Consider the following 24,421-nt stretch of genomic DNA (forward strand, 5'->3'; position numbering starts at 1 on the left):
AGCTCTACTACTGCTCTACTGACTTTCATTCATTTGTTTTCTTACTCTCTAACAGTACTGATTCACCGAATGATTAGACAACCTTTGTTTTACATGTTATTGCTAATTTAACCGTGTATGTCCCCTCCACGCTGCCCCATTTGTGGCACAATGTTTATTTTGTCTCGTACATCTCCGTCGCTGTCTCCTTGAACAGAAACGTTAAGTAATATGTTTCTCTTGCCGTGGGTACAGTCTGACGTGGGTACATCCACCTTTGTTTTTGTATTCCTAGCACTTGATATTTTAATATATATATTTTATAACACGTTTGATTCCACGGGGAGGAAATAATATAAAGAAACATTTCAAGGACAGCGCCTCGTGTGCGTAACAGTCTAACATTTAACACATTGGGTGCAGCTCCGAACATAGGATATGGAACAGTACAGGCAGAGCCAGTTGAAACCAGCCCATGTCTGTGCCAATCTTGATGTTGTTATTAAGCAGCATATCTACCGATAACCGTCCCGTTCTGTGGGTGAGAAATGCCTATCAAATTGTCTCTTGCAATTTGCCATTTTATCCATTTCCACATATTCTCCTGACTTTCCAGGCTCTCTCCACTCCACATTCGTTCACTGACTAGTGGAGCCCCTTTTGCTATTCTCCCTATCATCTTAAGTCCATGTTGCCGAGGATTTCACCGTTTCATCTTTGGCATTGAGACACCGATTATCTTCTTTATCATCGTTTCGCATGTTATATATGCTATCAGGTCGGTGGTCAGCCTCTATTGCTCAAGATAAAGGAATCCCATTTTGTCCAAGCTCCCCTTATAGATCATGCAGTTTTATGGAGGTATATTATTCGTGACTCTCTTCTGCGCCGTATCAAAATCCGCACGTCCTTCCTAGCATATAACGCTGAAAGCAGCTTGCAGTTTGCAAAGTGCGGTGGAGCAAGTACTGTATATAGCTGGAACATTACTTGCCAAGATTTATACACAATTACATGAACAATAACTGAATATATATTATCTTCTTCCTTTAGCACTGTCTTCCCGATAAACTAAACCTTGTCAGATGGTTTGGGTTCTTTCGTGCCTCAATGCTACGGAGAGTCTTTCGCTTTGTTTCTTGTCCGGGTCCTCCTTGGCATACAGATCAAACGGAGAGGCCACACTGAGTGGTCAACCTGTCCTCCAGTTCCGGGAGGTCAGCTCTGAACTAACGACTCAGAATAGATAAAAAACATAATTGACCCCATATGAAGTGACACACTGTATAAAACGTTGGTAAGTTCGTTGGGATGCTCCGGGGTTTTAGAAAGGTAAAAAAAAAACAACTTCTTTTCATCAAAGTAAATATAACAAAAATAGAAGGATCTGCGGTCAAGAAGCGCGCAGTTTAAGTTCCTTGGCACATATTACCGAGGATTTCACGTGCTCTGTACATCAAGGCCTTGTGGAGAAAAATGCACTATAGTCCCTCTTTTACTTCACACGTTTGACGAAGTTTGGTATGGGTCCCTAAATCCTAAGGGCTTTCTGCAAGGGCACAATTGAAGATAACCTGACTGATTACATTATTATCTGATGCGGTAACTATATCCCTCATATTCCACTCCAAATTCGTTCACTATATGTGGATATACAGTGCATATGGATATGTTTATGGATATTGAACCATACAGGCAGACCCAGTTCAACCCATTCCATATCTGTGTCAATCTTGATGTTGTTTTTCAGCAGCATATCTACCGACAACGGCCCCATTCTATGGATGAAAACTGCCTACATATTTTCTCTTACAAGTTGCCATTTTATCTATTTCCACATATTCTCTTCACGTTCCAGGCGCTTTCCACTCCACATTCGTTCACTGACTAGTGGAGCCTCTTTGCTATTCACTCTCTCCTCTTAAGTCCATGTTCCCGCGGGCCTTCTTAACCACAGAGTCAACCTGCGTAGCTGCTTTCAGTGTCCTATGAACTCCAAGATCCCTTTGATCTTCTATGCTGCCAAGAATCTTTCCATTAATGCTGTATTCTTGCATCATACTTGTACTATCAAAATGAACCACCTCTCACCTATCTGGGTTGAACTCCATCTGCCCCTTCTCAGCACAGTTTTGAATCGTATCAATGTCCCGTTGTAACCCCTGACAGCCCTCCACACAATCCACAACACCCCATCTTTTGTGTCGTCAGCAGTTTTACTAACCTATCCCTCTATTTACTCATCCAGGTCATTTAGAAAAATTACAAAGTGTAGGGGTCCAAGAACAGATACCCGAGGCACACCACTGGTTACCGGCCTCCAGGCAGAATATGACCCTTCTACAACCACACTTTGCCTTCTGTGGGCAAGCTAGTTCTGCCCTTGGATCCCATGCCTCCATACTTTCTGAATAAGCCTTGCATGGGGTACTTTATCACATGACTTGCTGGAATCCAGTACACTACATTAACGGCTCTACCTTCATCAATCTGCTTAGTCAAATCCTCGAAAATTTTAATCAGATTGGTAAAGCACGATCTGCAATTGACAGCGCCATGCTGACTATTCCTTTTTATATTATGCCTCTCCAAATGTCCAGAACTCGTGCCTCTCATGATCTTCTCCAGCAACTTAACAACCACTGAAGTAAGATTTACTGGCCAATAATTTTCTCGTCTCTCCCTAATCCCTGTCCTGTATAAGTGAACAACATTCGCAAACGTCAGTCATCCCAACCTCTACCGTCCTCATTGATGATGCAAAGATCATTGCCAGATGCTCAGCAATCTTCCCCCTCGCTTCCCACAGTAGCCTGGGTTAGATTCCTTCCGATCCAGATGATTTATACAATGATGCTTTCCAAAGGTTACAGCACATGATCTTTCTTAACATATACATTCTCAAGCTTCTCAGTCCACTGCAAGTAATCCTTACAATTGCCAGGATCTTTTTCCATAGTGAATACTGAAATAAAGTAATCATTAAGTACCTCCGCTATTTCCTCCGATTCCAAGCATACTTTTCCATTGCCACACTTGATTGGATCTATTCTCTCACTTCTTATCCTCTTGCTCTTCACATACTTGTAGAGTACCTTGGGGCTTTCGTTAATCCTGTGCGCCAGGACCTTCTCATGGCCCTACCAGTTGTCCAAATTTCATTCTTAATCACCCTCCTGCTAGCTGTACAATCTTCGAGATTCAGATCATTACCTCGTTTTTTTTTTTGAAACTTTCGTAAGCTCTTCTTTTCTTCTGGGCTAGATTTACAACAAACTTTGTGCACCTCGGATTTTGCATCCTACCATCCTTTCCATGCCTCATTGGACGTATCTACTCAGAACAATCGCAAATATCCCCTGAGACATGCATATTCACGAGCACAATTGCCGAATCTGTTGTGCTGTCGAATCCGTGAGAGTAACACCCAATAATCTCAACACTTGTCCACATGATCCCTGTCCAGACTGGGAAAGGCTGTATCCTGGATTTCCATAGCAAACTCTGAGCTTGGATCTTCCTGGCGTGTATGTTAAAGAATCACCTTGAGTGTGTTCCTGTCGGAGGAAATCGATTTCTGCCAATCCATATAAACAGAGACTAAGCCTTATTTACTTTTAATTGCCAAACATAACAGTCCGGTCAGACTTCTATGATTTAACTCTGGTAAGCAGCAGTGCAGAAGCCAAGTAGCCTGACTGCTCTGCTGGGCTGTCGGAACATGTTTTTGTTCAGTCCACAAATGTCGTGCTTTAACACATCTCACAAGCCGCCTTTACCACAGCCAGCCTGAACCAGTTGAATACACGAGCCAACAAGCGGACTCTGAAAATCTCCCCACCCTCACATCTGTGCGCCGGTGTTCCACACAGTTAGAACATAGAAAACAGAACATAGAATAGTACAGCACATTACAGGCCCTTCGGCCCACAATGTCGAGCCGACCCTCAAACCCTGCCTCCCATATTACCCCGCAACTTAAATTCCTCCATATACCTCTCTAGTAGTCTCTTAAACTTCACTAGTTTATCTGCCTGTACCACTGACTCAGGCAGTGCATTCAACGCACCAACCACTCTCTGAGTGAAAGACATTCCACGAATATCCCCCTTGAACTTCCCTCCCCTTACCTTAAAGCCATGTTCTCCTGTACTGAGCAGGGGTGACCTGGGGAAGAGGCACAGGCTGACCACTCTGTCTATTCATCTTAATATCTTGTACACCTCTATCATGTCTCCCCTCAACGTCCTTCTCTCCAAAGAGGAAAGCCCTAGCTCCCTTAATCTTTGATCATAATCCATACTCTCTAAACCAGGCAGCATCCTGGTAAATGTCCTCTGTACCCTTTCCAATGCTTATACATCTTTCCTAGAGTGAGGCGACCAGAACTAGACACAATGCTCCCAGTGTGTACTAACTAGAGTTTTATAGAGGTGCTTCAATACATTGCATCTCTTAAACTCTATCCCTCGATTTATGAAAGCTAACACTACATAAGGTTTCTTAAATACCCTATCTACCTGTGAGGCAACTTTCAGTGATATGTGGACATATACCCCCAGATCTCTCTGCTCCTACACACTATCAAGTATCCTGCCATTTACTTTGTTCTCTGCCTTGGAGTTTGTCCTTCCAAAGTGTACCACCTCACACTTCTCCGGGTTGAACTCCATCTGCCACTTCTCAGCCCACTTCTGCATTCTATCAATGCCTCTCTGCAATCTTCAACAATCCCCAACACTATCTACAACACCACCAACCTTTGTGCCGTCTGTATACCTGCCAACCCACCCTTCTACCCCAACATCCAGGTCGATAATAAAAATCACGAAAAGTAGACGTCCCAGAACATATCCTTGTGGGACACCACTCTTCACAACCCTCCAATCTGATTGTACTCCCTCCACCACAACTCTCTGCCTTCTGCGGGCAAGCCAATTCTGAATCCCACTAGCCAAACTTCCCTGAATCCCATGCCTTCTGACTTTCTGACTAAGCCTACCGTGTGGAACCTTGTCAAATGCCTTACTAAAATCCATGTAGATCACATCCACTGCACTACCCTCATCTACATGCCTGGTCATCTACACCTCCTCATAAAATCTCTATCAGGCTTGTTAGGCAGGATCTGTCCTTCACAAAGCCATGCTGACTGTCCCTGATCAGACCATGATTCTCTAAATGCCCATAGGTCCTATCTCTAAGAATCTTTCCCGACAGCTTTCCCACCACAGGTGTAATGCTCACTGGTCTATAATTACCTGGACTATCCCTACTACCTTTTTTGAACAAGGGGACAACATTCGCCTGGGGAACATTCCGTCAGGCCCCGGGGACTTATCCGTCGTAATCTATTTTAACAACTCCAACACCTCCTCTCCCTTAATATCAACATGCTCCAGAGCATCAACCTCATTCATATTGTCCTCACCGTCATCAAGTTCACTCTCAATGGTGAATAGCGAAGAGAAGTATTCATTGAGGACCTCGCTCACTTCCATAGCCTCCAGGCACATCTTCCCACTTTTATCTCTAATCGGCCCTACCTTCATCCCTGTCATCCATTTGTTCTTCACATAATTGAAGAATGCCTTGGGGTTTTCCTTTACCCTACTCGCCAAGGCCTTCTCGTTCCCCCTTCTTGCTCCTCTCAGTCCCTTCTTAAGCACCTTTCTTGCTACCCTATATTCCTAAATATACCCATCTGAACCTTGCTTCCTAAACCTCATGTATACTGCCTTCTTCCACTTGACTTGATTTTCCACCTCACTTGTCACCCATGGTTCCTTCACCCTATCATTCTTTATCGTCCTCACTGGGACAACTTTGTCCATAACATCCTGCAAGAGATCCTTAAACATCGACGACATGTCCAGAGTACATTTCCGTGCAAAATCATCATCCCTATTCACACCTGCAAGTTCTAGCTTTATGGCCTCATAATTTGCCCTTCCCCAATTAAAAAAAAATAATAATCCTGTCCTCTCTGATTCTATCCTTTTCCATGATAATGCTAAAGGTCAGGGAGCGGTGATCACTGTCCCCCAGATGCTCACCCACTGACAGATCTGTGACCTGACCCTGTTCGTTACCTAATACTAGATCTATTATGGCATTCCCTGCTAGTCGGCCTGTCAACATACTCTGACAGGAATCGATCCTGGACACATTTAAAAAACTCTGCCCCATCTAAACCCTTGGAACTAATCAAGCGCCAATCACTATTACGGAAGTTAACGTCACCCATGATAACAACCCTCTTATTTTTGCACCTTTCCAAACTCCGCCTCCCAATCTGGTCCTCGGTATCTTTGCTGCTATCAGTGGGCCTATAGAATACCCCCAGTAAAGTAATAGTAGGGAATTTAGTCTCGATATCGGCCATCCCAGTCCTTACATGGAGTGGATCTGATGAAACGGGATTTTTCACTGGCCATCCATTGATCCTCGCTGGGAGTCAATGTTCCTCGGTTGTTCGGTTCGCTTCCAAGCAGATCTCCAGTGAAACCTCTACCTAGTCCAAGATTATCCACTCGGAATCTGACTGATGTGTCCCGGTTTAATGGCCGGAGTAAGCGCCGGAAATGCCCAATTTAAATAGCTTTATTACGTTGTATTTGGGTGAAGGCCCGGCACCGGACGATACATATAGGTATCCCCATCCCCAAACGGCGCTTGTCTCCGAGCTGACCTGTGACGCCATTCTGTAAAAGCCTAGGTCGATCTATCAGCACCTTCTCTGTCACAATATACTTTCCCTTACGTGGCAGCCCGAACCTGTTGAGAAGGACAGTCACCGAGCTCTGGCGATGTCTCTTGTCCTTTCCCTCAGCGCTCTAAGTGCAGGTGTTCTCTTTGGTTATTGCCCCGGTCCAGTCTCAGTGTCTCTCACTGTGAGTGTCGCACAGTAATATGTGCCTATGTCGTTCAGTGTCGAGTCGTTCATTTGCAGATACAAATTGCTGCTGCCCAAGGAAGCGGTGAAACGTCTCTCGATTCCTGGCGCGTAATACTGACTACTTCTACTAATAAAACGTCCTAACATTTCCAGCCCTTTCCCTGAGGCCTGTTTCAGCCAGGACATATAGTAGCTGTTGATATCGAAACCACTGACTTTACAGGACAGTCTGTGCGGCTCTCCGGGATTTACAACGGTTGAGTCGGGTTGTTTCAGCAGGATGTCGGAACGCACGTCTGGCAAGAAATAAAGAACAGAAATTAATAAAATATTCCGGCGGTGTATGCTCCAGAGTCTCCGAAAAGCCAACTGCCCCGGGTGGGCGAAGTGCGGAGGATAACATATCAGCAAGACAGGACAGGAAGAGACAGATGTAAAGAACGACACCCATCTTCCTGAGCGCTGTCTCCGGTTAAACACTTTTCAGAAAGGTGCCTGAGCTCAGGCTGGATTGAACTTGAATCGAAGTGAGCGCTGATTAAATAGAGACATGGACTGTGAGTGAGAGAGGCTGTCGCTGTTGAACAGGCTCTTACCAACTGAAACCAAAGTGTCCCCTCCTGTCCCCTCCCCCAGCAGAGATTTCAATTCACCTAAAGTTGTTTGCCTCTGTACGGGAGATAGGTCAGCAACAGTGATCAGAACCGGATGGAAGATCTGTTGATCTCTGTTCAAATGACCAACTTCAGCGTTGGAACATTTAATTAATCTAAAACACGGAGAATCTCTGCGGAAACCAAATGAGAGGCATCTGTCAATGGACAGATATCACCCTGAGACAGGGACTGAGATACTCTAGTCAGGAAATTACAGATGGATGAGAGAGGAGTTGGTGAGAATTGATTGGAATATAACACAATCAGGGATGACCGCAGAGCTGCAATGGCCAAAATTTCTCGAAGCATTTTGGAAGGCACAGAATGTGCTCACCACAAACAGGAAGAAGGTTACTAAAGGGAAAATGACGCATCCGTGAATAGCAAGACGTCAAAGCCAACATACAAAGCCAAAATGGGAGCATATCATGGAGCAATCATTTCTGGGAAGTTTACAGATCCGGAAGATTTTAAATACCAACAGAAGACAACTAAAAAGTCATTAAGAAAGTAAGGATGGAATGCGAAATTGAAAATGTCACCCCACTCTCCGAGAGCGGAGAGAGACAGAAGAAAGTAGATTATAGGCTATTTAGGCCATAGTGTTGGAGCCCATTGTTCAGGCTGTGATTTCAGGGTACTTCGAAGCACATGCTAAAATGCTTTGACCTCAGCATCTGCAGAGTATTTTGTTTTTGCTAAAATAGGTCATAGGTAGCAAGATTTCTTTAAGGGGGATCGTTGCATGACAAATCTTTTGAAACTCTTGAAGAAATAACACCGAATATAGACAAGTCAAACAGTTTGATGTTGTGTACTTAGACCTTTAGAAGGCCCATGACAAGATGCTATACATAGTCCGCTCTCCAAGGTATAATCCCGTGCTATTACAGGAAAGTTCCAAGCATGGAGAAAGCAGTAGCATGTTGGCAGGATGCAAACAGTCGGAATAAAGGGAGCCTTTTCTGGTTGGCTGCCGGTGATTAGTAGTGTTCCACAGGGGCTGCGTTGGGACACATACTTTATAGGTAAAATGCCAAAGATGTGGATGACCTTGTCGCAAAGTTGGCAGACAATACGAAGTTAATTGGACGGGCAGATACTTCTGAGGAATTAGTGATATTATGATAATGGGCGAAGAACGGCAGGTAGAATACAGTGTCAGGAAGTGCATTCTCAAGCAGTATGGTAGGAGAAATGAAAGGCTTGACTATTTTCTGAATGGAGGTAAATTACAAAGAGCTGAGGCGCAAAGGAATTCGGAGGGCTGTACGCAATTCTCTAAATATCACCTGAAGGGACAGGGGTTGAGATACAACAGACCTTAGCCGGATTTTCACGTGAGAGACAGGGACCGAGAAAGCAATCATTGGACAGATATCTTCATGATATAAAGGGACGGATACACCAGTCAGCGGACAGATATGATTCTGATTGACAAGGACTAAGACACACGAATCAAGACCGAGATGTCCTCCTTAAGGGCACAGTCTAAAAGACGCCGTCTGCACAGGAGAAAAAAAAAACAACTAAAATAATTACCACAGAATCTTTCGGCCGCAGCCATATCTCTAGAAGCAATATTGAGCACAGAACCTTGGTTGAAAATAGACTAATAAGAGATGTTCTTTTTCAGAAACCTGACAGCATGAATTTCAAAGCCAAACACTGGACACGTCTTCCCTAACCAGTGTTCGAAAACACTTTGACCTATTTTTGCCAATGACAGAATCATAAAGTTTGCTGTAGGTGGTTCAGAAGCTGGCATCAAACATCAGGAGTAGTAGTTTTACTGGGAGCAGTTTGCAGACAAGCTCGGCTTAACCGGTGCTGAAAAAATAAACACAAAACCAAACTCGTGTTAGAAGGCATCCACGGTGCATATCATCGGGCAGGTAATTTTGTTTACCCTTCATGCTGAGTGCAGTACTCCCTGTGCCAAACCTTGCATTCTCACTCAAATATGAACCGCATTGATAGACTTACTCAGTGACACAACAGTCATCCCTACCAAGGTGATTTACAGTGACAAAGCAGCTTTCGCGACTTCAGGACAAACTAGTTCCCTTTCTGCAGACAATGAATTACTTTTTGAAACGGAATCACTGTGGTCACGGACTGAAGGTGGGAACCACTTTACAGAAAGCAATTTCTCTTAATCAGCAGTGAGATATAAAGCGGTGAGACACACTTTAATTATTGTTGAGGTATCAACGTTCGAATAGATACTGTAAACTTTGCAAACCTTTAACGCCGTGTTGAAAACCCCATCATAATAGGAATAAAGAATCGTGAATATTATGCTTTCTCCAACAAGACGATAACTTTGTCGTAGTCTTTGGAGGCTTGCGTGGTCACTGGAGTCAGGACCTAGTGCTTTGGCTCTTGGTCGTGTCACCTATGCCAAATTGGTCAAAGGGTAGAAACCATATTACCAGAAACCTGTGGTCCCCTGACCCTCTAGATTCCGGGGTTCTTCAAGAGACGAAGAACACTGAACCGACAAAAGCAAATTGTTCCAGAAACAGAAAGGATAATTATTTCTATACCTGTGTACGATTATATTCGTTCGTCTCCTGCTGGGATTTGCATAAATGATTGGAGTGAAACCCAATAGGAAGCTATTGGTACGACGAAGTAATCCTTGAGCACCACCAAAATCCCGACCAAATATATTTTTTGTTTTAGTTTATGGACCAAGAGGCTTCGCATGATCACCGTACTGTTGAGAAAGAAATGAGGACCCTCAAACAAATTTGGGGCACCATAGATAAGATCGCCGCAGACAGAATGTGGTAGCGGACCTTAAATGTTGTCGTAAAAGTTATTACCGCAACAGAGAGTAATGAACTAACTTACTGATATGCCTCAATGGTGCCTATCTGTCTACCATTTATCGTACATTTCTCTTTTACATTTGCCGTCACAAGTCGATGTCTCACTATTATCTGGATTAAAACCCATCTGCAATATCTCCGCCCAAGTGATCCATGTTCCGTGGCGTCCATTTGACAACCTTCATCGCTAATCGCAACTCTGCAATTTGTGTGTCAACTGCACTCCTAATCATCTGAAGTAAATTTTAAGGCAAAACTTTTATATACAGTACCTATAAAACGTGTTCGTCTTCTTTGGAAGCATTCGTGTTTTATAGTTTCAGAACATTGAAAAACAATGGATTCATTTTAAATTTTCTGAGACTGATCAACAGAAAAAGTCTTTGTCTCAAATTAAAAACAGATTTCTACAAAGTGATCTAAATTAAATACAAATATATAACACAAAATACTTGTCGGAACACGTATTTACCCTTTTCAGGTCAGTGTTAAATCCATTCACCTTTGGTGGCAAGTACAGCTTTGAATCTACGTGGATAGGTCTGTATCAAATTTGGACATCTGGATAGTGCAATTCTTCCCCATTCTTCCTCAATAAACTGTTTAGGCTCTGTCAGATTGTATGCAAATCGCGAGTACACAACAATTATTCAGTCAAGCTATAAATTCTCAGTTGGCTTGAGCTCTAGACTCTGATCTGGCCACTCCGGGACATTATCCTAGTTGTTTTTATGCGATCCTGTGTAGCTTTGCCTTTATGCTTTGGGTCATTGTCTTGCTGTAAAGTAAATATATTGTAGTCCGCTCCGGTGTCCGCGGGCTCCAAACTCCGGGTCCTCCGGCTGTCCCTTGTTTTGGTTGGACTAATCCATAAACACCTGATGCTCATCTTGTTGGCAGGGATAATAACTGACTCTGGGATTGAGTGTGGTAGGGGGGTGGTCGTCTTGTCAAGCTTCCCTGGCAAGACTCTGATGGAGCAAATGGCTGATGGAGGGCTGGTAAGGCCACTTGCCGTCCTTAGGCTGCGTTGAAGAACCATTGCTTCTTGCAGCCTTGCTGGCTGTAGTCAGAGCTGTCATTGCGGTATGGATTCGGCCGTTTCCCGGGCAATCTGTGTTGCCGTCAGCCACTCCGAGCTAGGTACGGATCCGGTTGTTTCCGTAGCCAGCCAAGGTTGCTGGCCGTAACGGCTACTCGGAGCAGCCTCAATGAAGAGATGGAACTGACAGTCTTTCTTCGGTGTTTGTCTCTTCCCGTCCTCGCCCCGAGGGGTAAGTCTGTAAGTTACAACGGTAAGTCCTGCCGTTGCCCTGCGGGACAATCTGTCCTGTCTTGTCTTCGCCCCCCTGGGTATGTCAGGCCGCTCTGCCATGGCCTTGCGGGGAAAATCTGTCTTGTCTTGCCTTTGCCTCCGTCGGGTAAGTCCGGCCGTTCTGCCGTTACCGGACGGACGGTGCTGCCGCAAACTGGTGTGGAGTGAAAGTTGAGTCCCGCTTGTCGAAGGAGATGTCCTAGCTCTATGTCTTTCTGTCCAGTCTCATGTTCGTGTCTTGTAAAAGATGAGTCCCGGCTTGGTGAAGGGGCAGTCCCGGCTCGATTTTTATGTGCAGTTCCTAGTCTGCCTCCAAGCCTCCAGCGAAGCCTCGACACCAGCCTCAAAACCCCACGTCTCCAGCCAAGCCTCGTCACGTTGTCGCCTGGATTTGGGGGTCCGAGCCCGAGGCAAGACCCAGTTTCTGTGTGCTTGTCCAGTCCCGGGCTCGGAGTCGACCCAAGGTGTCCTGTCCGGTCCTTTAGCTTCGTTCTGCCCTTTTCCAGCAGTGCAGTGTCTGCGTCCTGCAATTAGGTTCTGAAACAACACCCTCGTATGACAAAATATCCAAGTCACAGTTCTCTTGCACACTGCATCAGGGATTTAGTTCTATTTTGCTCCATTAATTTTATCTTCTACCTTCAGAAGCTTCCGGAGCCTTCTCAAGTGAGACATTCTCACAGAATTATGACCCAACTCTATGCTTCACAGTATGAATGATGTGCGGTTTTTGGCTTACGCCGAACATAGCGTTTCCTCTGATGGCCATAGAACTCGAGTTAGGATTCATTAGACCGTAGAACTTTTTTTCCAGCTGACTTCATAGTTTTCCACATTCGTTGTGGCAAACTCTGGCCGAGATTGCATGTGAGCTTCTTCCCAACAATGGGTTTCTCTTTGCCATTCTGTCACAAACTTCGACTGGTGAAGCATCCGAGCAACAGTTGTTGTATGTGCAGTCTGTTTCATTTCAGCCACTGAATCTTGTAAATCCTCCAGAGCTGGCATAGGTCTCTTGGTGGCCACCCTCGCTTGTTTTCTTCCTGCGCGGTCACTCAGATTTTGAGGACAGCCCTATCTAGGCAGATTTACAGCTATGTGATATTCTTTTCATTTCTGTTGATTGGCTTAATTTATTGACATTTAAATTTTCTTGTATCCATCGCATAACTTTAAGTGAAGTTATGTAGGATTTTTTTTAGGCTACGCAGTGTTGTGTTTCTGCCAGGACGATTTCTCACCAATAGTTGGACTTCCGGAATACAGGTGTAATTATAACACAATCAATTGAAACATCGTTAGTGCACGTGACTACAATTTTGCTAATTATGAGAATTCTAATTATGTGGTGATTATTTCAATCTCGGTTCCTTTTGTCTGAATCATCATGTTCATTTGCGCAGCAAGGTCCAGCGGGGACCACAATGTGAACAATCAACGGTTATAGTTTGGTGGACAAAACAGGTAAGTTTGCAGAAGCGCATGGAATTGCGGATAGCATCGTGTACATGTGATCGCTCTGTTGTCGGCATATCCGGTCCAGTGCTGAGAAGCAGGCATATTGTCATGAAGCGATGACACGAACAGCTAACATTTAAATGAGATTATGTTTACATAAATCATTTAGAAGTAGGAAGTTGGACGATTGACCAGGAGTGTACAGTCGTCATAGAGTCAAGAGATACACAATGCATGGGCTAATGAATCTGGAGGTACCAGGAGCCGTGATATATTTCAGCTTTTGGCCGAAGTGGAGAGCCTTACTTTCATGGAGAGTTTGAACAGGCTAGATTTATTTTCACTGCAGCTTTGGAAGTTAAATCTAACTTCGGAAAAAGTTTATAAAATTTGAGCAGTATAGAGTCAGCCAAAGTCTGTATTTCACCATACGTAGTTAAGGACCAGAGGGCACATGCTTATGGTGATACGGAAGAAATTAAGGAATACTTTATCGTTATTATTCCACACTCATGGCTGTGGGTTTCTGCAAGGATCTATTAGTTAAGCTAATGAGGCTAATGCAGTGCGCTGGTTGAAATGTAATTCGAACTAAGGTGCAATATCACTAGTCAGCACTTACATTTTCTCACTACGTTTATGCTGTGATAATACTGGCAATCCTGACCAATGGGGCATGCATTCCTTCTCTGCATTTAAGAATTAGTAGATTATTTTACTGACGATCATTTGTTCGAGTTCTTATTCCATAACTGTACTGATTCACTCAGTGATTGGCAACCTTTCTTTTACGTTATTGCTAATTTTATCCGGGTTTACCCCCATCCGCCCACCCATTTATGGCACAAACTTTCTTTTGTCTCGTTCCATCTTCAGACTCTGTCTCCTTGAACGTTTCTGTTAAGTAACATTTCTCTCTTGCCGTCGATACAGTCTGCGTGGGTATTTCCAGATTTATCTTCTGTATTCCCAGACCTTAAGTTTTTTAAAATCTTTTATAACAAGTTCTTCCTTCCACGGGGAGATAATAATATAAGCATTAAATTCCCTAACAGCGCCTCGTGGGCGTAACAGTCTAAAATGTAACACATGGTGTACATCTCAGTACATAGGATATTGAATAATACAGTCAGAACCAGTTAAACCCAACCCAAGGCTGTGCAAATCTTGATGTTATTTTTAAGCAGCGTATCTACCTACAATTCCCCTTTCGGTGGATGAAGAAATGCTTATTATCTTTTCTTTTACAAGTTGCCATTTTATGTAATTCCAGATATTCTCATCACGTTCCAGGCGCTTTCTACTCCTCATCCTTTTACTGGCTAGTGGAGCCCATCTGGTATGCACTCTCTCATCTTATTCTATGCTGCCGAGGATTTCACAGGTTCGTTTTTGGCATTGAGTAACAGAATATCTTCCTTATCATCGTTTCGTAATGTATATGCTCTATCAGGGTGGGCGTGAGCCTCCAGTGCTCAAGATAAAGGAATCCTACTTTTTTTAAGTTCCCCTCATACATCATGCGGTCTTATGCAGGAAAAGTAGATGTGACCCTCTTTTGTGCCATATGAGAATCCAGACATCCTTCCTAACAAATTACGATGAAAACAGTTTACAAGATGTAAAATGCGGCGAAGCAAGTATTGCATATAGCTGGACCATTACTTGCCAACATTTTTACTCAAATACCCGAACGATATCGGGATAAATATTGTACGCTTCATTTAGCACCTCCTCCCGAGGACGAAAACATTGTCAGAGGATTTGAGGGCTTTCATCCCGAAATGCTACGGAGGGTCGTGTGCTTTGATTATTGTGCGGGTCTTCCCTGGCATCCACATCAAGCCTAGAGGCAACTCTGAGGGGTCCACCTGTCCTCTAGGTTCGGGCGTTCAGCTCAGAACTTGCAACCTAGAATAGCTTTTAAAAAAAAAACGTCCCGCATATGAAGTGCCACATTGTAGAAATTGTTGCTAAGGTCTCTGGGGTGCTCCGGGGTTTTCATCAAAATTTAGAAGGATCTGGGGTTGACAGGAGCACAGCTTGAAGTTCTTTGGCATACATATAACCGAGGATCTTACGTAGTCTGTGTATCAATAAGTGCTGAAAAATTGAAAACAGTGCCTGTTTTACCTCAAACGGTTGAAGAAGTTAGCAATGGGTCCACATATCCGAACGGCTTTCTGCAAGGGCAAAATTGAAGATAGGCTGGTTGATGGTGTAGTGGCAACAGCGCTTGAATTTGGACCGAAACTTCCTGAGTTCGAATCCAGCCGACTATCGACGCTGGGTTGAGCGTCGACCTAGCAACTCTACCTAGTCCGAGATTATCCACTCGGACTCTGATTCATATGCCCCAGTGTAACGGCTGGCGTAAGCGCCCGAAGAGCCCAATTTATATAGTTTTCTTACGTAGCATCTGGGTGAAGGCCCGGTACCTGACGAAATATATAGGTCACCCGCATCCCCAACAAATCTTGTCTCTGAGCTGTCGTGTGACGTCATCCTCGGAAAGCCTCGGTCGAGCCATTCAGCACCTCATCTCTTACAACATGCTTTCCCTTGATTGGAAGCCTGAAACTGTCTAGAAGGATAGTCACCGAGCTCTGGCGATGTCTCTTGCCCTTTCCCTCAGCGCTCTAAGTGCAGGAGTATTCGGTGGGTTTTTGTCCCGGTGCAGTCCCAATCTCTCTCACTGTGCCATCTCGCACAGTAATATGTGCCTGTGTCGTCCAGTGTCAGGTCATTCATTTTCAGATAAAAATTGCTGCTGGCCTTGGAAGCGGTGAACCGTTTCTCGATTCCTGGCGCGTAATACTTATTCCTTTCACTACCATAATTTACCAACATTTGCAGCCCTTTCCCGGAGACCTGTTTCACCCAGGACATGTAGTAGCTGTTGATATTGAAACCACTGGTTGCACAGACCAGTCTGTGTGACTCTCCGGGCTGTACCACGGCTGAGTCGGGCTGTTTCAGCAGGATGTCGGACCGCACGTCTGGCAAGAAATAAAGAGCAGAAATTAATAAAATATCTCGGCGGTATAGGCGCCAAAGGCTCCGAAAAGCTGCCTGTGTCAGTTGTGCGACAGACCGCGGACAACATACCTGCAATACAGGACAAGAGAAGACAGATTTGAAGAACGACACCCATCGTTCTGACTACTGAGTGCGACCTAAACACTTTTGCGACCCCTGTCTCAGCTCAGGCTCGAATTATCTTGAATCGAAGTGAGTTCCGATTAAATACAGACATTGACTACGCGTGAGAGAGAGTGTCGCTGCTGAACTGGCTCTTACCAACTGAAACCAGAGAGGCAGCTTCCTGTCTCCTCCCCCAGCAGAGATTTCAATTCCCTTAAAGATGTTTGCATCTGTATAGGGGGCAGGTCAGCAGCTGTGCCCAGAACCGGATTGAGGATCTTTCGCTTTCTGTTCAAATGATCAACTTCAGCCTTGGAAAATTTATTTCATCTGAAGTACAGATAATCTCTGCCGAAACGAAATGAGAGGCACCAGTCACTGGACAGATATCACCATGAGGCAGGCACCGAGAGACACTAGTCTGGAAATTACAGATGGGTGAGAGAGGAGTTGGCGAGAATTGATTGGAATATGACACAATCAGGAATAACCGTAGAGGTGCATTGGCTAAAACTTCTGGAAGCATTTCGGAAGGCACAGAACGTCCACACCACAAACAGGAATAGGCTTACTAATGGCAACATGACTCAACCGTGAATAACAAGAAGTTAGAGCCAGCATTAATGTCAAAATGGGTGCATATCAATGAGCAATCATTTATGGGAAGTTTGCAGATCCGGAAGCTTTTAAATACCATCAGAAGACAACAAAAAAGTCATTAAGAAGGTAAAGATGGAATACGAAATTGAACATGTCTCCCCTCTCTCCGAGAGCGCAGAGTGACAGAAAAAAGTAGATTTTAAGCCACTTAGACCATATTTTTGGAGCCCGTTGTTCGGGGTGTGATTTCAGGGTACTCCGAAGCAAATGCTAAAATGCTTTGATACCAGCATCTGCAGAATACTTTGAGTTTGCTAAAATAAGTCATAGGTATCATGATTTCTTTTTGGGGGATCATTTCATGGCAAATCGGTTGTTATTCTTGAAGAAGTAACACCAAGGATAGACAAAGTAAAACAGTTTTATGTTGTTTACTTAGAATATTAGAATGCCTATGACAAGATGCTATACATATAGCCAAATAACCAAAAAACAATTACACCATGGAAACAGGCCATCTCATCCCTTCTAGTCCGTGCCGACGCTTACACTCACCTAGCCCCAGTAGCCCCTCTATCACTTCTACTGGAATCTCATTCCACACAGCTACCACTCTGAGTAAAAAATTCCCCCATTTGTTACCCTTAAACATTTGCCTCCTAACTCAAATCATGCCCTCTTGTTTGAATCTCTCCTTCTCTCAATGGAAAAAGCCTATCCATGTCAACTCGATCTATTCCGGTCATTATTTTAAATTCCCCTATCAAGTTCCCCCTCAACCTTTTACGCTCCAAAGAATAACGACCTAACTTGTTCAATCTTTGCCTGTAACTTAGGTGCGGAAACCCAGTTACATAGTCTGCTTACCAAATTGCATCCCGTGCTATTACAGGAAAGGCTCAAGCATGGAGAAAGTAGAAGCATGATGGCAGGAGGCAAACTGTCGGAATAAAGGGAGATGTGTCTGGTTGGCTGACGGTGATTAATAGTGTTTCGCAGGGGCTGTCTTGGGATCGATACTTTTTAGGTAAAATTCCAATGATGTGGATGACGTGGTTGCAAAGTTGGCAGTCGATACGAAGGGAAGCGGAGGGGCATATACTTCTGAGTAATTAGTGAGATTATAATAATTAACAAAGAACGGCAGGTGGAATACAGTGTCAAAACGTGCATTCTCAAGCACTATGGGAGGAGGAATGAAATGCATGACTATTTTCTGAATGGAGGGAAAATACAAAGAGCTGAGGCGCAATGGGATTGGGAGACCTGTATGCGATTCTCTAAAAGTTGCTTCGCAAGTTGAGTCTTTGATGAGGAACCAAATTGAGATTGTTGCATTATCTTCAAGGGGACGAGAACGTAAAAGCAAGCATGTTATTTTGAGGGTTTATAAAACATTGATAAAGCCATACCTGGAGAAACGTAATCCCCCTTATTTTCAGTAGATTGTGCTGAAGCTGGAGGGGGCTCTGAGGAGATTCATGAAAATGATACCAGGATTGAAAGGCGTGTCATATGGAGAGCTTTGGTTGGCTGTCGGCCTCTATTCACTGGAATTGAGAAGATTGTGGAGTGACCTCATTGAAACCTATTGAATGCTGGTGGGTCATGACAGCGTAGATGTGAAGACAATGTTACATTTGGTGGGAATGTCTAAAACCAGCGGGGACAGCCTCAGATTGGCATCATTTTGGACGGAGATGAAGAGTTAGCTGAGAGTTGTGAGTCTGTGGAATTCGTTACCCCAGGCAACTGTTGAGTCCACGTCTTTATATATTTAAGGAAGAACTACATCGATTCTGGATTGGTAAGGAGATGAAGGGATATAGGGGGAAGGTTGTCGTTGGGAGCAGAGAGGAAAATAGATAGATTATGATGAAATGGCGGGGAAGACTCAGTGAGTTAAATGAGTTAATTATGCTGCTTTATCTTATGGTCAGCAGTTAAATACAACCCGAAGGTACAGGGGCTGAGATACAACAGTTCTTAGTCGGTTGTTCACTGGAGAGGCAAGGAACCGAGAACGCAACCATTGGACAGATATCTCCCTGATATAAAGGGATGGGGACGCCAGTCGGCGTACAGATATCCTTCTGATTGACAGGGACTAAGGCACAAGTCTAAAGGCGGAGATGTCCTCCTTAAGAACACAGTCTAAAAGACAGCGGTCTGCGCAGGAGAAAACAAAACAACAACAACAAAAAGAATTACCACAGAATCTTCTGGCCGCACACCTAGCACGAGAAGCAATATTGAGCACAGGGCCCTGGTTGAAAATAGACCAATAAGTGATGTTCCTTTTCAGAAACCTGACAGCATGAATTTCAACGCCAAGCACTGGGCACGTCTTCCATAACCAGTGTTTGAAAACTCTTTGACCTATTTTTACCAATGAGAGAAACATGACGTTTACTGTACGTAGCTCAGGAGCTGGCATGAAATAATCAGGAGAAATCGTTGTTGCTTGTAACCACGCAAATCCCAGTATGCTTGCAGACAAGCTCGGTTTAACCAGTGCTGGAAAAAGAAACAGAAGGCAAAACTCGTGTTAAAAGGCATCTCCGGGGCATATTATCAGGCAGGTAATTCTGTTTACCCTTCCTGCTGAGGGAAGTACTGTCTGTGCCAAATCTTGCATTTTCACTCAAATATGAACCGCGCTGATAGACTTACTAATTAAACCAGCACTCATCCCTACCAAGGAGATTTGCAGTGACCCAGCAGCTTTCATGACTTCACGACAAACTAGATCCGTTTCTGCAGACAATAAATTACTTTTCGAAACGGAATCACTGTCGTCAGGGTTGAAAGTGGTACGCACATTACATAAAGCAAATTCTCTTAATCAGCAGTGAAATATAAAGCGTTTCGACTCACTCTAATGGTTGTTGAAGTATCAACGTTCGAACGGATTGTGGAAAACTTTGTAAACCTTTAACGCCCTGTTGACAAACCCTTCATGACATGAATTAAAATGGTGATTATTTTGCTGTCCTCCAACAGGACGATAAATTTGTCGTAGGCTTTGGTCCTTACGTGTTGGCTGGAGTCAGGACATAGTGCTTTGGCTCTTGGACGGGACACCTGTGCCAAATTTGTCAAAGGGTAGAAACCACGTCAGGGGTGGTTTTCTGACCCTTTAGATTCCGGGGTTCTTCAAGAGACTAAGAAACGTGAACCGAGAAAAGCAAATTGTTCTAGAAACAAAGAGGAAGATTATTTCGATACCTGTGTACGATTATATTCGTTCGTCTCCTGCTGGGATTTCATAAATGATTGTAGTGAAAACCGATAGGAAGTTACTGGTACGACGAAGGAGGCCTTGAACACCACCAAAATCCGGACCAAAGATGTTTTTGTTTTAGTTTATGGACCAGGATGATTCCCATGTTCGATGTACAGTTGAGAGAGAACTGAGGACCCTCAAACTCATTTGGGGGACGGTAGATCAGATTGCCGACGACAGGATGTGGTAGGGGATCTTAATTGCTGTCCTAAACAACATCAGCGTAACAGAGAGTAATGAGCACACGACAAACTCCATTGAGAAACGTCTATGCCTCAGTGGCGCCTTTGTGTCTACCTTTTATCGCGCATTTCCCTTTTACATTTGCCGTCACAAGTCCATGCCTCCTATTATCCAGATTGAAACTCATCTCCCGAATCTCCGGCCAAGTGATCCATTTTCCGTGGTGTTCATTTGACAACCTTCATCGCTAATCATAACTCTGCAATTTGTGCACCACCTGCACTCCTAATCATCTAAAGTATATTTTAATGGAAAGGTTTTATATACTGTACCTATAAAACGTATTCATCCTCCTTGGTAGTTTTAGAACATTGAATCACAATGGATTTAGTTTAATATTTTTGAGAATGATCAACAGAAACAGTCTTTTGTCTCAAATTAAAAACAAAGTGTTTTAAGGTAAATACAACTCTAAAACACAAAATACTTTTCTGCATACGTATTTACCCCTTTCAGGTCAGTGTTAAATCCATGCACCTTTCGCGTCAAGTACAGCTTTGAGTCTGTATCAGCTCCTCTTTACAAAACTTCTTAAGCTCTGTCCGATTGCCTGTGGATCGTGAGTACACAGCCATTATCAAGTCCAGCCATAACTTCTCAATTGGATTGATTTCTAGACTCCGATCTAGCCACTCCGGGACATTATCCTTGTTGTTTTTATACGATTCTGTGTAGCTTTGCCTTTATGCTTTGGGTCATTGTCTTACTGCAAAATGAATATCCAAGGCACTCTTGTACACTGCATCAGGGATTTAGTTCTATTTTGCTCCATTAATTTTATCTTCTACCTTCGGGAGCTTCCGGACCCTTCTGAAGTGAAGCATCCTCATAGCATTCTGCGCCACTTGTATGCTGCACAGTATGAATGACGTGCGGTTTTTCGCTTCCGCCGAACATAGCGTTTCGTCAGATAACGTTAGAACACAAGTTTGGATTCAATAGACAATTGAAACTTTTTTTCCAGCTGAACCTATAGTTTTCCACATTCGTTGTGGCAAACCCTGGCCGAGATTGCATGTGAGCTTCTTCCCAACAATGGGTTTCTCTTTGCCATTCTGTCATAAACTGCGACTGGTGAAGCATCCGAGCAACAGTTGTTGCATGTGCAGTCTGTTTCATTTCAGCCACTGAATCTTGTAAATCCTCCAGAGCTGGCATAGGTCTCTTGGTGACCACTATCGTTTGTTTTCTTCCTGCGTGATCACTCAGAGTTTGAGGACAGCCCTGTCTAGGCAGATTTACAGCTATGTGATATTCTTTTCTTTTCTGCTGATTGGCTTAACTTATTGACATTTAAATTTTCTTGTATCCATCGCATAACTTTAAGTGGAGTTACGTAGGATTTTTTTTAGTCTACGCAGTGTAGTTTCTGCGAGGACGATTTCTCACCAATAGTTGGACTTCCGGAATACAGCTGTAATTATAACACAATCAATTGAAATACCGTTACTGCACGTGACTAAAATTTTGCTAATTATGTGAATTCTAATTATGTGGTGATTATTTCAATCCCCGTTCCTTTTGTCTGAATCATCATGTTGATTTGCGCAGCAAAGTCCAGCGGGGCCCACAATGTGAACAATCAACGGTTATAGTTTGGTGGACAAAACAGGTAAGTTTGCAGAAGCGCATGGAATTGTGGATAGCATCGTGTACATGTGATCGCTCTGTTGTCGGCATATCCGGTCCAGTGCTGAGAAGCAGGCATATTGTCATGAAGCGATGGCACGAACAGCTAACATTTAAATGAGGTAATGTTTACATAAATCATTTAGAAGTAGGAAGTTGGGCGATCGACCAGGAGTGTACAGTCGTCATAGAATCTAGAGATACACAATGCATGGGCTAATGAATCTGGAGGTACCAGGAGCCGTGATATATTTCAGCTGTTGGCCGAAGTGGAGAGCCTTAATTTCATGGAGATGTTGAATAGGCTGGATTTATTTTCACTGCAGCTTTGGAAGTTAAATCTAACTTCGGAAAAAGTTTATAACATTTGAGCAGTATAGAGTCAGCCAAAATCTGTATTTCACCCTACGTAGTTAAGAACCAGAGGGCACATGCTTATGCTGATACGGAAGAAATGAAGGAATACATTATCGTTATTATTCTACACTCATGGTTGTGGGTTTCTGCAAGGTTCTATTAGTTAAGCTAGTGAGGCTAATGCAGTGCGCTGGTTGAAATCTAATTCGAACTAAGGTGCAATATCACTATTCAGCACTTACATTTTCTCACTACGTTTATGGTGTGATAATGCTGGCAATCCTGACCTATGGGGTATGCCTTCCTTCTCTGCATTTAGGAATTAGTAGATTATTTTACTGACGATCATTTGTTCGTGTTCTTCCTCCATAATTGTACTGATTCACTCAGTGATTTGCAACCTTTCTTTTACATTATTACTAATTTTATCCGTGTTTACCCCCTCTCCGCCCACCCATTTATGGCACAAAGTTTCTTTTGTCTCGTTCCATCTCCAGACTCTGTCTCCTTGAACGTTTCTGTTAAGTAACATTTCTCTCTTGCCGTCGATACAGTCTGCGTGGGTATTTCCAGATTTATCTTCTGTATTCCCAGACCATGAGTTTAAAAAAATCTTTTATAACAGGTTCTTCCTTCCACGGGGAGATAATAATATAGACATTAAATTTCCTAACAGCGCTTCGTGGGCGTAACAGTCTAAAATGTAACACATGGGGTACAGCTCAGTACATAGGATATTGAATAATACAGGCAGAACCAGTTAAACCCAACCCATGGCTGTGCCAATCTTAATGTTATTTTTAAGCAGCATATCTACCTACAATTCCTCCTTTCGGTGGATGAAGAAATGCCTATTATCTTTTCTTTTACAAGTTACCATTTTATGTATTTACAGATATTCTCATCAGGTTCCAGGCGCTTTCTACTCCTCATCCTTTTACTGGCTAGTGGAGCCCATCTGGTATGCTCTCTCTCATCTTATTCTATGCTGCCGAGGATTTCACAGGTTCGTTTTTGGCATTGAGTAACAGAATATCTTCCTTATCATCGTTTCGTAATGTATATGCTCTATCAGGGTGGGCGTGAGCCTCCAGTGCTCAAGATAAAGGAATCCTACTTTTTTTAAGTTCCCCTCATACATCATGCGGTCTTATGCAGGAAAAGTAGATGTGACCCTCTTCTGTGCCATATGAGAATCCAGACATCCTTCCTAACAAATTACGATGAAAACAGTTTACAAGATGTAAAATGCGGCGAAGCAAGTATTGCATATAGCTGGACCATTACTTGCCAACATTTTTACTCAAATACCCGAACGATATCGGGATAAATATTGTACGCTTCATTTAGCACCTCCTCCCGAGGACGAAAACATTGTCAGAGGATTTGAGGGCTTTCATCCCGAAATGCTACGGAGGGTCGTGTGCTTTGATTATTGTGCGGGTCTTCCCTGGCATCCACATCAAGCCTAGAGGCAACTCTGAGGGGTCCACCTGTCCTCTAGGTTCGGGCGTTCAGCTCAGAACTTGCAACCTAGAATAGCTTTTTAAAAAAAACGTCCCGCATATGAAGTGCCACATTGTAGAAATTGTTGCTAAGGTCTCTGGGGTGCTCCGGGGTTTTCATCAAAATTTAGAAGGATCTGGGGTTGACAGGAGCACAGCTTGAAGTTCTTTGGCATACATATAACCGAGGATCTTACGTAGTCTGTGTATCAATAAGTGCTGAAAAATTGAAAACAGTGCCTGTTTTACCTCAAACGGTTGAAGAAGTTAGCAATGGGTCCACATATCCGAACGGCTTTCTGCAAGGGCAAAATTGAAGATAGGCTGGTTGATGGTGTAGTGGCAACAGCGCTTGAATTTGGACCGAAACTTCCTGAGTTCGAATCCAGCCGACTATCGACGCTGGGTTGAGCGTCGACCTAGCAACTCTACCTAGTCCGAGATTATCCACTCGGACTCTGATTCATATGCCCCAGTGTAACGGCTGGCGTAAGCGCCCGAAGAGCCCAATTTA

Source organism: Hemitrygon akajei, chromosome 25 (assembly GCF_048418815.1).
Source record: "Hemitrygon akajei chromosome 25, sHemAka1.3, whole genome shotgun sequence".
In the NCBI taxonomy this organism is placed as follows: domain Eukaryota; kingdom Metazoa; phylum Chordata; class Chondrichthyes; order Myliobatiformes; family Dasyatidae; genus Hemitrygon; species Hemitrygon akajei.